The sequence below is a fragment of the Felis catus genome, chromosome A2 (assembly GCF_018350175.1).
Source record: "Felis catus isolate Fca126 chromosome A2, F.catus_Fca126_mat1.0, whole genome shotgun sequence".
NCBI classification, from domain to species: domain Eukaryota; kingdom Metazoa; phylum Chordata; class Mammalia; order Carnivora; family Felidae; genus Felis; species Felis catus.
Genome location: NC_058369.1, coordinates 112772634 through 112782405, shown reverse-complemented (window position 1 = coordinate 112782405; position 9772 = coordinate 112772634). Strand labels below are relative to the sequence as shown.

The 9772-nt window shown below is 36.8% G+C and overlaps 1 pseudogene; it reads left to right on the top strand.

Annotated features, from left to right (window-relative positions):
* Positions 1 to 6532: 6532 nt before the first annotated feature.
* Positions 6533 to 9282, top strand: LOC101094493 (annotated as a pseudogene).
* The last annotated feature ends 490 nt before the right edge of the window (positions 9283 to 9772 follow it).

Genomic DNA, 9772 nt, shown 5'->3' with positions numbered 1-9772 from the left:
GGAAGAAAGAGAGTTAAAGTTCGAGTAAATGAAATCAGAGTTGACTTTGCTTTATCTCTCTAGAAAATGTTTACACCAAAAATGGAAAGTAAGTTTTATTTATTTTTTTAAATTTTTTTAGTGTTTACTTATTTTTGAAAGAGAGACAGAGCTCGAGCACGGGAGGGGCAGAGAGAGAGGGAGACACAGAATCTGAAGCAAGCTCCAGGCTCTGAGCTGTCAGCACAGAGTCCAATGTGGGACCCAATCCCCGAACCTTGAGATCATGACCTGAGCCGAAGTACGATGCTTAACCAACTGAGCCACCCAGGCACCCTGCCATCTTTTTTTTTTCAACATTCTTTTATTTATTTATTTTGAAAGAGACAGAGACAGTGTGAGTGGGGGAGGGGCAGAGATAGGGAGAGAGAATCCCAAGCAGGCTCCACACTGTCAGCATGGAGCTCGATATGGGGCTTGAACTCACAAAACCATGTGATCATGACCTGGGCCAAAACCAAGAGTTGGATGCTTAACCAACTGAGCCACCCAGGTGCCCTGGAAAGCAAGTCGTTAGACATGCCAAAGAAATATTGCCAAATAGCAATGAAAATTACATATCAAGAAAAAAAAAGTGTCTATCCTTTGGCAAATGTTTTCAAAAGGTAAGAATTTTATTTGCTATGGTAAATTTAATGTTCCAGATGCTAATAAATAAAATAGAAATAGTTAACACAAATCATTGCATTTAAGAGCTGTCTAAATCATAAAATCAAAAAGTGAAAAATAGCCCAGGGAAATGGTCAAGAAAGATGAAGTATGAGGCAAAAATCTCCCTCGTAGATTTCAATATGGAACCTGAAATGATAGTTTGATCATCTAAAACGGAGGGAAAGTCCATTCACTTTTATTCTGGACTACAATCTGAGAAAAAGCCAAGTACACAGCAAAGCATGACATTTCTGAGACCAGCCTAAATCATTTCAACTGGCATCAAAGAGCTACCTTAAGCAAAGCATTATAGAAGCTCTCTGGCAAAACCAGCATTCATGTATGAAGGAAATGAAGAAGCATAAATTAAAACTCTTTCGTTTGAAGTCCTACATACCTGTCATGATGGGCTTTCTAAAGTGTATTTGGTCATTTTTAATGAATAGAAGCAATTGATATTTATTCCATTTTTTTCAAGAAAGAAAATTTGAGTGCTTCTTTTGGCAACAAGAAATTTTGGATCTCATTCTCGAGCAGATTGAAGAGCTCCTTTCTCTCAGTTTCAAAAAGAAACAAAATATGATCATTGAAGAAATTTTGCTCAGGTTTCTCTTTTTTGTAGAGGCACTGCTAGAACTCTTAGCTGAGAAATGGCTGTAAAATTTTAACCAGAAAAGCTGCAGTAATACAAATTCAACACTGAAGGAGAAAAATTGTTAATAGTGGCAATTATGTTGTAGACAACTAAGCATTGAAGTTTCTCCAGGAACACCTGATAGGACGTTGTCAGCTGCTTCTGTCTGTACAACTGTTTCCTCTGAGTCTTGGATATTTAATTAAGAGAAAAGTAAGTTTAAGGATGTCAGGGCAAAATCCTATATTATTCATTGCCATAAAGGCACTAATCATCTTTCTACAAATGATGGAGACAGTAGAATCCACTCTTTCAATCACATGGTTTGTTTTAGAAAGTGTTTTATTTAAAGTTTCATCTTATTAATAGTGTGGAGACATCTGCAAATGTCAGACATTTAATGAGAACTTATGTGCTCTAGGGATCTTGAAATAAGGTCACATTGTATCCTTCACTCATTTGGTCATTAACAAAAAAGAAACTTAGGACAATGATTACTTAGAGTACTTTGTGGAGGAGTTCTCAGTCTTAATCAAATGTGAGGCTGTCTTCTAGTAATACCTACCAACATTGTTAGTAAGTTGAAAATAAATTTATAAATAATATAACCTATTTGCACACATTACTCCTAAAGAATTCATGTATTGCTTTAATTGTTAAAGTAGAAATTAATAAAAAGTTATTTCTTTTTAAATTTTTTTAAACATTTATTTATTTTTGAGACAGAGAGAGAGAGCATGAGCAGGGGAGGGTCAGAGAAAGAGGGAGACATAGAATCTGAAACAGGCTCCAGGCTGTGAGCTGTCAGCACAGAGCCCTACGCGGGGCTCGAACCCACAGACCGCGAGATCATGACCTGAGCTGAAGTCAGACGCCTAACCGACTGAGCCACCCAGGCGCCCCAATAAAAAGTTATTTCTAATAAAATTATATGTATTTTAAAGCAAATATGAAGACAAAACTATACCAAAACACAAAATGTGATAGGCAGAGGTATCCATATATATATAGAAACACTATGGGTAGTCCATTATACTTATTAATACAGTGTCATAAGAAACATTGGCATCAATGAGGTGGTTTTCTTGAAATTTATTTATTCTTGATAAAGTACCGATAGAAACAAAGTATAATATTCCATCAGTTTATATGAAGTTTACACTTCTAGAAAACTCAGTGTATGTTAAAACAATTCAAAAATGCTTTATATTTATATATAAAATGGACTAGATTCTTGGCTCAGAAAAATATAAACAAGTTTTAAATTTACATGAATGTCTAGTGGGAAAATATAAATCCATATAGAACAGAGAATGAATATTCATCATGTGTGATTCTCCCAGGCGTTCCAGGAAGTCTAGCATCCCTGGTTCCTGCCCACTAAATGCCAGTGGGTTTCCCAACCTTGAAAATCTACAAAAATTATACTGTAGGGCGTGATAAACCTTGTTGCCTGCTCTCCCTATGGAGAGCACTGTTTAGAAAGTTCAACAGAAGGACTTAGAACTTTCTGTGGTGATTCTTTTGTACTGGAAAAAGCAAAATTTTGATGAAGCTGTTCTGGTGGGCAATAAAGGCCCATCCTGCAAGGTTAAATCATGATGTACGTCCCATCCTGACAGTTCCCAAAATTTGATGTTCAGTGATTGTATATTGACTTATACATTGAAAAGGATTTTACAATACAAGCCCCCCAATAAAAGATGAGGAAATTCAGACCCATGAAGTATGGGACAGCTACTGAGCACCTACAAGGTAACTTTGTATTTGTTTCTCACAAAATCTATGTATTATTATTTCTCTATTTTACATTATTTTGCATTGTACAAATAAGAAAACTGAGGCTTAGTTTGTAGGCAGCAGCTCTCAGTTTGGTCTAACTCCATATTCCAGGCTTTCTCTGCTACATCTTCCTTGAACAAAATCTCAAAACTGAGTAGTGAGCCAAGACTTAGTATTTCTATAGCCTTCACATCTTCAGATGTCAAGGGTTATTATGCTCCTTAAGTATTTCCCCTTTACAGTGTCCTCTTCACTCAATTCTCATGTTCCTCTGCATAAGGCTTGGAAAACTACATTACTCGGGCCAAATCTTGCCTGCTGACTGTATTTCTTTTTTTTTCTTTTAATTTTTTTTAAAATCTTTATTTTTGAGAGAGAGACAGAGTGTGAGCAGGGGAGGGGCAGAGAGAGAGGGAGACACAGAATCCGAAGCAGGCTCCAGGCCCTGAGCTGTCAGCACAGATCCAACACGGGGCTCGAACTCAGAAACCGCAAGGTCATGACCTGAGCCAAAGTCGGACACTCAACTGACTGAACCACCCAGGCACCCCTGACTGTTTTTCTAAATGTTTCCACTGAAACATATTAACAATGGATGCTTTCATTCTACAAGGGCAGAAATGAGTAGTTGCAACAGAGGCTGTATGGCCCATAAAGCCTGAAGTATTTATTATTTGGCCCTTTAAAGAAAGTTTGCTGACCTCTGCTTTAAATTAAAAAATTTTTTTCTTATGTTGCCATCAATACATCCCATTCCCTTGTCTATTTGCCTCTGCTTGTGTGTTAATAGTTACTAATTACTTTGTGTTATTTCTTTTAGAATTACATCTGTAATTTCTTTAAAAGTGCCTTCTGTAAGTAGCTAATTAATCCGAGAAATGACTTTAAAGATGGAAACTTATCATAAAAGGAGTGAGAAGAAGGAATGAGTTTAGGACAAATGGACCTGTTGTATGCCAAATGACTGTGCACAGATGCCACCTATAGATAGGTAGACAGGATGAGCTTCCAACCCTCTCATTCTTAAAATTAAAAAGGATCATCTCAAGATTTTTATCAGGATCATTTCCAATTTCTTTTCAAGTAATTAGATTTTTGCAAAAGTGTCAGTTGGTAACTAACAGGAGCCATTTGTTTACTGATAGTATGGACATCCAAGTCAAAAACTGGGACACTTTGACAAATAAACAGGAGAAAGCACAAAAATTGTCTTTTGCTGATTCAGATAACGTTTTTCTTTACCTAGTTCTTAGAAAATGATATTTTTTTCCATGTATTGAATATAGATAGTAAAACATATATTTGAAAATGTCTTTTAGAAAAAAAATTATGTGTTGTAGACTGATGCACCAAGTTATCAATGCATTACTTCTCAGTTCCAAATTCACCCTTTTTTCCTGTTCTGTGATAACAAAGATGGGCCTTGTTAAACACTCTCAGTAGAGGGTGTTGGAGGGACACTGGAGGAAAGTTTTTTCCTTCCTGGTTATGTGAGGTGTGCTCATTTAGTTGAAGTCCTGCTGAGTGGCATTTTTTTCACCAGTATCCTGGCACAAAGCAGCAAGTGGCACCTCCCCAGCTTACCTCAGTGCAAACTCTACCTTGAATGGTTTCCAGCAGTAAGCTCAGTGCCACTCCTGAGGACACCTAATAAGTTCAAAGGCTTAACCAGCTTTGTTTTCAGTAAGTCACCTCCTTCTCACACCCTTGCTACTTCCAGGTAGTTTTCTGTGAGTTCAGATGGTGCTCAAGCTGGCTATCCAGCAAGTCAATAGCAACTTAAACAGGTAGTTCCCAGTGAATTTCATCAGTATCCTAGTAGGCAATTCTCATTTGGCCTAACTGGCAACTGGGGACCCTTCTTTCCTGGGAAACCCAATGAATTTTTCCAACATTGAATGGACTTCAACTATACCCTTTCCAGTGATATCTGAGTCCCAGCTTTGGGGAGGATTCTCTTCTTCCAAGTTTGTTACTTTTTTGAATACTCTCCTTCTGTAGCTTTTTGTGTATCACTTAGAGCCCCTGCTCTCCAACTTGTATTAATTCCCTATTACTCCAATCCTCTGTTGCTATTGTTTCTTTATACTAAATTGTCCTGTTGAAATGACTGTGTGGTTTCTGTCTTCTGATTGGATCTTAGCTAATACAGCAGAGAAATAAGAACAAACATTTTATCTGATAGGCAAATTAACTTTTTGCAAGCATAAAGAGCCCAGGGATTGCATAGACTTTTGGGTAAACCTTAAAATGAAATTACTGACTCATTTTCTACTTCTTAACATGATCCTTTTCGTGTATGAGACTACCTCTAGGAATTATTGTAAACGATAACAGTGGAGGGAGAGAAAACACTCAGTTCTCTCAGCCTCTGAGAGAAAGCAAGGACATAAGAGAGGCTTTCTAGTTTTGGTCTTTTGTATTGAAAATCTTACTTGAGTTCTGCTTTCACCTTAGTTATTTCAAATATTAGCCAGACTTATTTATATCATTCCATTAGAATTTTATGACTTTATCCCTCCTTTCCTGGTCCATCTATGTAGGAAAGTGTAGACAATCCTGCATTTGGGAGAGAAGAAGGTTTCTCAAAATTCCGTCTACATGCCAACTCCCACCCAGAAGCAGTCAGTCCTGAGAAGCATGGGTACATAGACTAAGGTTTTCTTTATTCTCCTTATTCCCTTTTTCTGTTTTGACCTGTCTTCTTCCCTGTTCTTCACTTTGTTCCCTATAGACTCCCTAATTGGGTACCTCTTCAGAAACCTAATATTCAAAGACAAATTTCATACTTGGTCGTTTGTCATTGTCAGATGCTACTTATATCTGACATCTAGGTTAGCAGCTAATTTATCTGCATTGAAAAATTTAGGTTAAAATTTCTTTGAATATGGTCAGTATACAGTGGGTCAAAATTTAGATTCCTGGATGCTGTTCTAGACTTACTGAATCAGAATTCTGAGAGCGCCAGGATCCAGAAACTTGTGTTTCTAATCATTTTTCTCCCATACTAAACAGCTGGCTTAGTTAATAACAATTTACAGTGTTTTCCAAAAATAGATATTTGTATTTTAATATGGCAACTCCTAGCCCTAGATGCCATTTTCCACTGGTTCTAGCACAGTCTAGAATGGGGTGTTAACCTGGACATTTAAACCTTTATATTAGGGACCTTGGAACCTTTGCATGAAGATTTAGTACAGACTTCTTTAGCCCTGGAAGCTAAAGTCCTTAGGTCCGAAGGGCTGTGAAGTTGGGCTTCACAATGGGTTGCTGAAAGCAACATTTGGGCTGTTTATCTCCATTCCAGGCAATTTATATAGACCACTGAAATAATGAGGTTGTTGATATTGAGATCTAGAAGTTGTGAGGCTAAGGTGTTTATGGGTTCTTTACAAAAACTGATGACATCTGGGATAGAAATAGGACATGGAGGTGAGTAGAAAACTGGGAGACCAGGGGAAATATAGTTAGTCATTCCTCAGTTGGAGAGTCAGTGTGGGATAGGAGATGGATAGATACCTAGTGTTCCTCTAAGTCTGACCACCCCCAGAAATGTCGCAGTAATTGAATGACCCATTATCAAACATAAATCATTTGAAAACTTCTTCTGATTTATGTAAAAGTATTATGGAATTCAGTGGTTGCCAAATATAGCAGCAATCAGAATCATAAAAAGTGCTGATAAGAAATATGAATTATTGAATCTCACTCCAAATTTACTGAGCAAGAATCTTTGAAGGTGAAGCCCTGGAATATCTATCTATCTATCTATCTATCTATCTATCTATCTATCTATCTACCTCTTTTATCTATGTCCACTTTTTAACTATTTATTTTGAATTTATTGTAGATTCATAAGTTGCAAAAAAACATTAAGGGAGATCCCATGTATGCTTCAGCCAGTTTCTCTCAATGGTAACATTTTGCATAACCATAGCACAATATCCAAACTTGGAATATTTATTTTTATAAGCTCTCCAGATAATGATTAGTCTGTTAGCTGGAAATTGATTGAATAAATGAATGAGTAATTGTTCAAGGAAATGGGATAACTTGGCTATTTTAATCCTGGAAAATTTAGCAACCTGATTATTTACTCAGAGATTAGGCAGTTCATTCATTGCTCTAATTAGAGTAATAATTCAGAATGGTTTATTGAAATCCTTTAATTAGTAATCTCTTTCTTCTTCTTCTTCTTTTTTTTTTTTTGAGGCTTTGTAACCCCTCATTCAATGAACAGCCTGTACTGAAGTATTTTCTGAAGTTTCATTTTCACCTCCCCCCAATACTTTGCAGACTGATGGAGATGTATTAGAATAGTGGATCTGTTTTGATCAGCACTCTACAGATAGCTGCTGAAATCTTTGCTCCTTTCCTTAAGAGAGAAATTAATTATCTCTTAAGGAAATTTGTCTCATTCCATCTTCCTCTTTATTCCCCCATGTTATAATTACATGTTAATAGTGGCATTAAATTAAAATGACCCCTCCCACCCCACAAATCACTCAACTATTAACTAATTCAGTTCTTATCAAGTTGGTATAATTTTAAGCATTAGGAGACATGGATGCTTATCTTAGTTCTGCCATTTGCTGGTTGTCTGACCAACAAACTCAACCCATCTGATGTAATGTTATTTTTATAAGAGAAAATAAATGCCAACTTCCCTGCTATTACACAGACTTATTTTGTGTCATCCATAACATGTTGTGTAAATGATGAAATAAACTAAATAAGCATTAGATGATGAGTTTGAGAATAATAGTAGTAATGGTTAGGAATTTTCAGCAGGTACCTCTTTACTTCCAGGGGTGGGAGTTCTGTTATTGCTGTTTCTTTCTTTTTCCTTTCCCATGTGTTGAAAAATAAATAAACTTGAACTAGAAGTTCTTCTGAACTTTATGGCATGCAGTTTTGGAATAGAGTTTGGAATGCTATTTAAATTATTTTAGTACTGCTTCTCTTTCCCGTGTTATGTAAAGCACCCATTTATTTAGGGATTCCTTCCAGTTGGTAGTGACAAGAATGGTCATGAGCGGTTAAACTTCACAAAATGCCTAAATATTATTCTACTGAAGATACGCCTTGAAAGCTGTAAGCTGCAACAAAAATCTTTTCAGGTAGCATGTTAGGAAACTGAGTTAGTACCACTCTCGACATCATTCTGATCATCCTCAGTGGGCACCACAGAGGCAAGGGGATGGTTTCCTGAAGCAGCTGAGCAGTGGCTTGCTACTTGTGACTGGCCTCTGATACTAAATTGAGTTCCTCTGCACAGAACATACCAGAAATTTGTCTTTGCCACCTCCACTAAAATTGCTATCGGTGTGAAAACACTGAACATCTCACTGATCATTATTTTAGGAAGAAGAAGCTTTGAAAGCCCAGATACCAGGAAGGTGAGATCTATGACCCAGGGATACAGAGCAGCACAAAGTTGAGCATAAAGCTATGGACTCACAAATTCTGCCAAAAATAAAAGCTGTTCCTCTATTCCAGGGCTACCTCTGCTCTGTGGTTTCTCTCACAAATGGAGTTTATCCTCACAAATTGGTGTTCTAAATTTCTTGCCAAGAACCTAATTAAATAACTGATACATGAAAAAAACAAACACGAGGGTATAGTTGATAGTATTCAGCAGATTCATTCTTTCTTTACTGGAATAAGAAAGGAGCCTTAGGAGAGGCAGTTAGGTGGAATGACTTTGAAGCCCAAGAACTTGATAGGTTAGAGGAACATGTGAGAAATATTTTAATCAACAGTACATTTCATGGTTACCACTCATGGAAAAGGTGGTGCACCCTGTTTCCTTAAACGGATTCCCTGCTTTCCCACTTGCACCATAGGTCCCAGGCACAATGATGCCTTAAATGCCTTCATGGTAGATGTTCTCATCATTCCGTGAAAACAGCCATGACTGTGGGAGAAGAGCATAAGTGGTATGAAAGGTAGATAAGCATCTGTATACCCTGCTAGGTGTATCTTCTGTGTCTCTCAATCCTTCATTTCACATAAAAATTCAGAAAATGTTTAAGTAGAGGTTCATAGAAATAATCTATTTCTCAGGTTGAAATAAACAAAGGAATAAAAGCAAGAGAATTTATATAATATAAAGATCTGTGATGGTTTTATTTTAATCCAAAATAAACATGAAGGAACTTTTATGGATACCCAATTTTGGAATCCTTTATTCAATAAATATTAGATCAATTATTTCTAACATATTCTTCCATTTATGTATCCAATTGTCCTAAGAAATATTTTATATTTATTTTTTAGTCATTTACTTTAAGAATTTATATTAGTTGTCTATAAATGTATAATAAATTACCCTAAAATGTAGCAGCTTAAAACTCTAAACATTTACTATTTTGATTCCTGAGAATCCAGGATCTGGGTGCAGCTCAGCTGGGTGTCTCTGGTTCGTAGTCTTTTAGTCTTTTCACAAGGCTGTAATTAAATGTCTTCTGGGATTGCAGTCTTCTCAAGGGTTACTTGGATAGTATTGGTGGCTTTCAAGCTCACTCGCGGTTCATGTATCTATTGGAAGCCGTCAAGGGCTCTCCTTCCATCCTCTCCTCCTCTCTCACCTTCTCTTTCTCTTGGTGATAATTTAGATGTGTCCTTGACTGAGACAAGTGATTTTTTGGTCTTATAAGGTAAAAG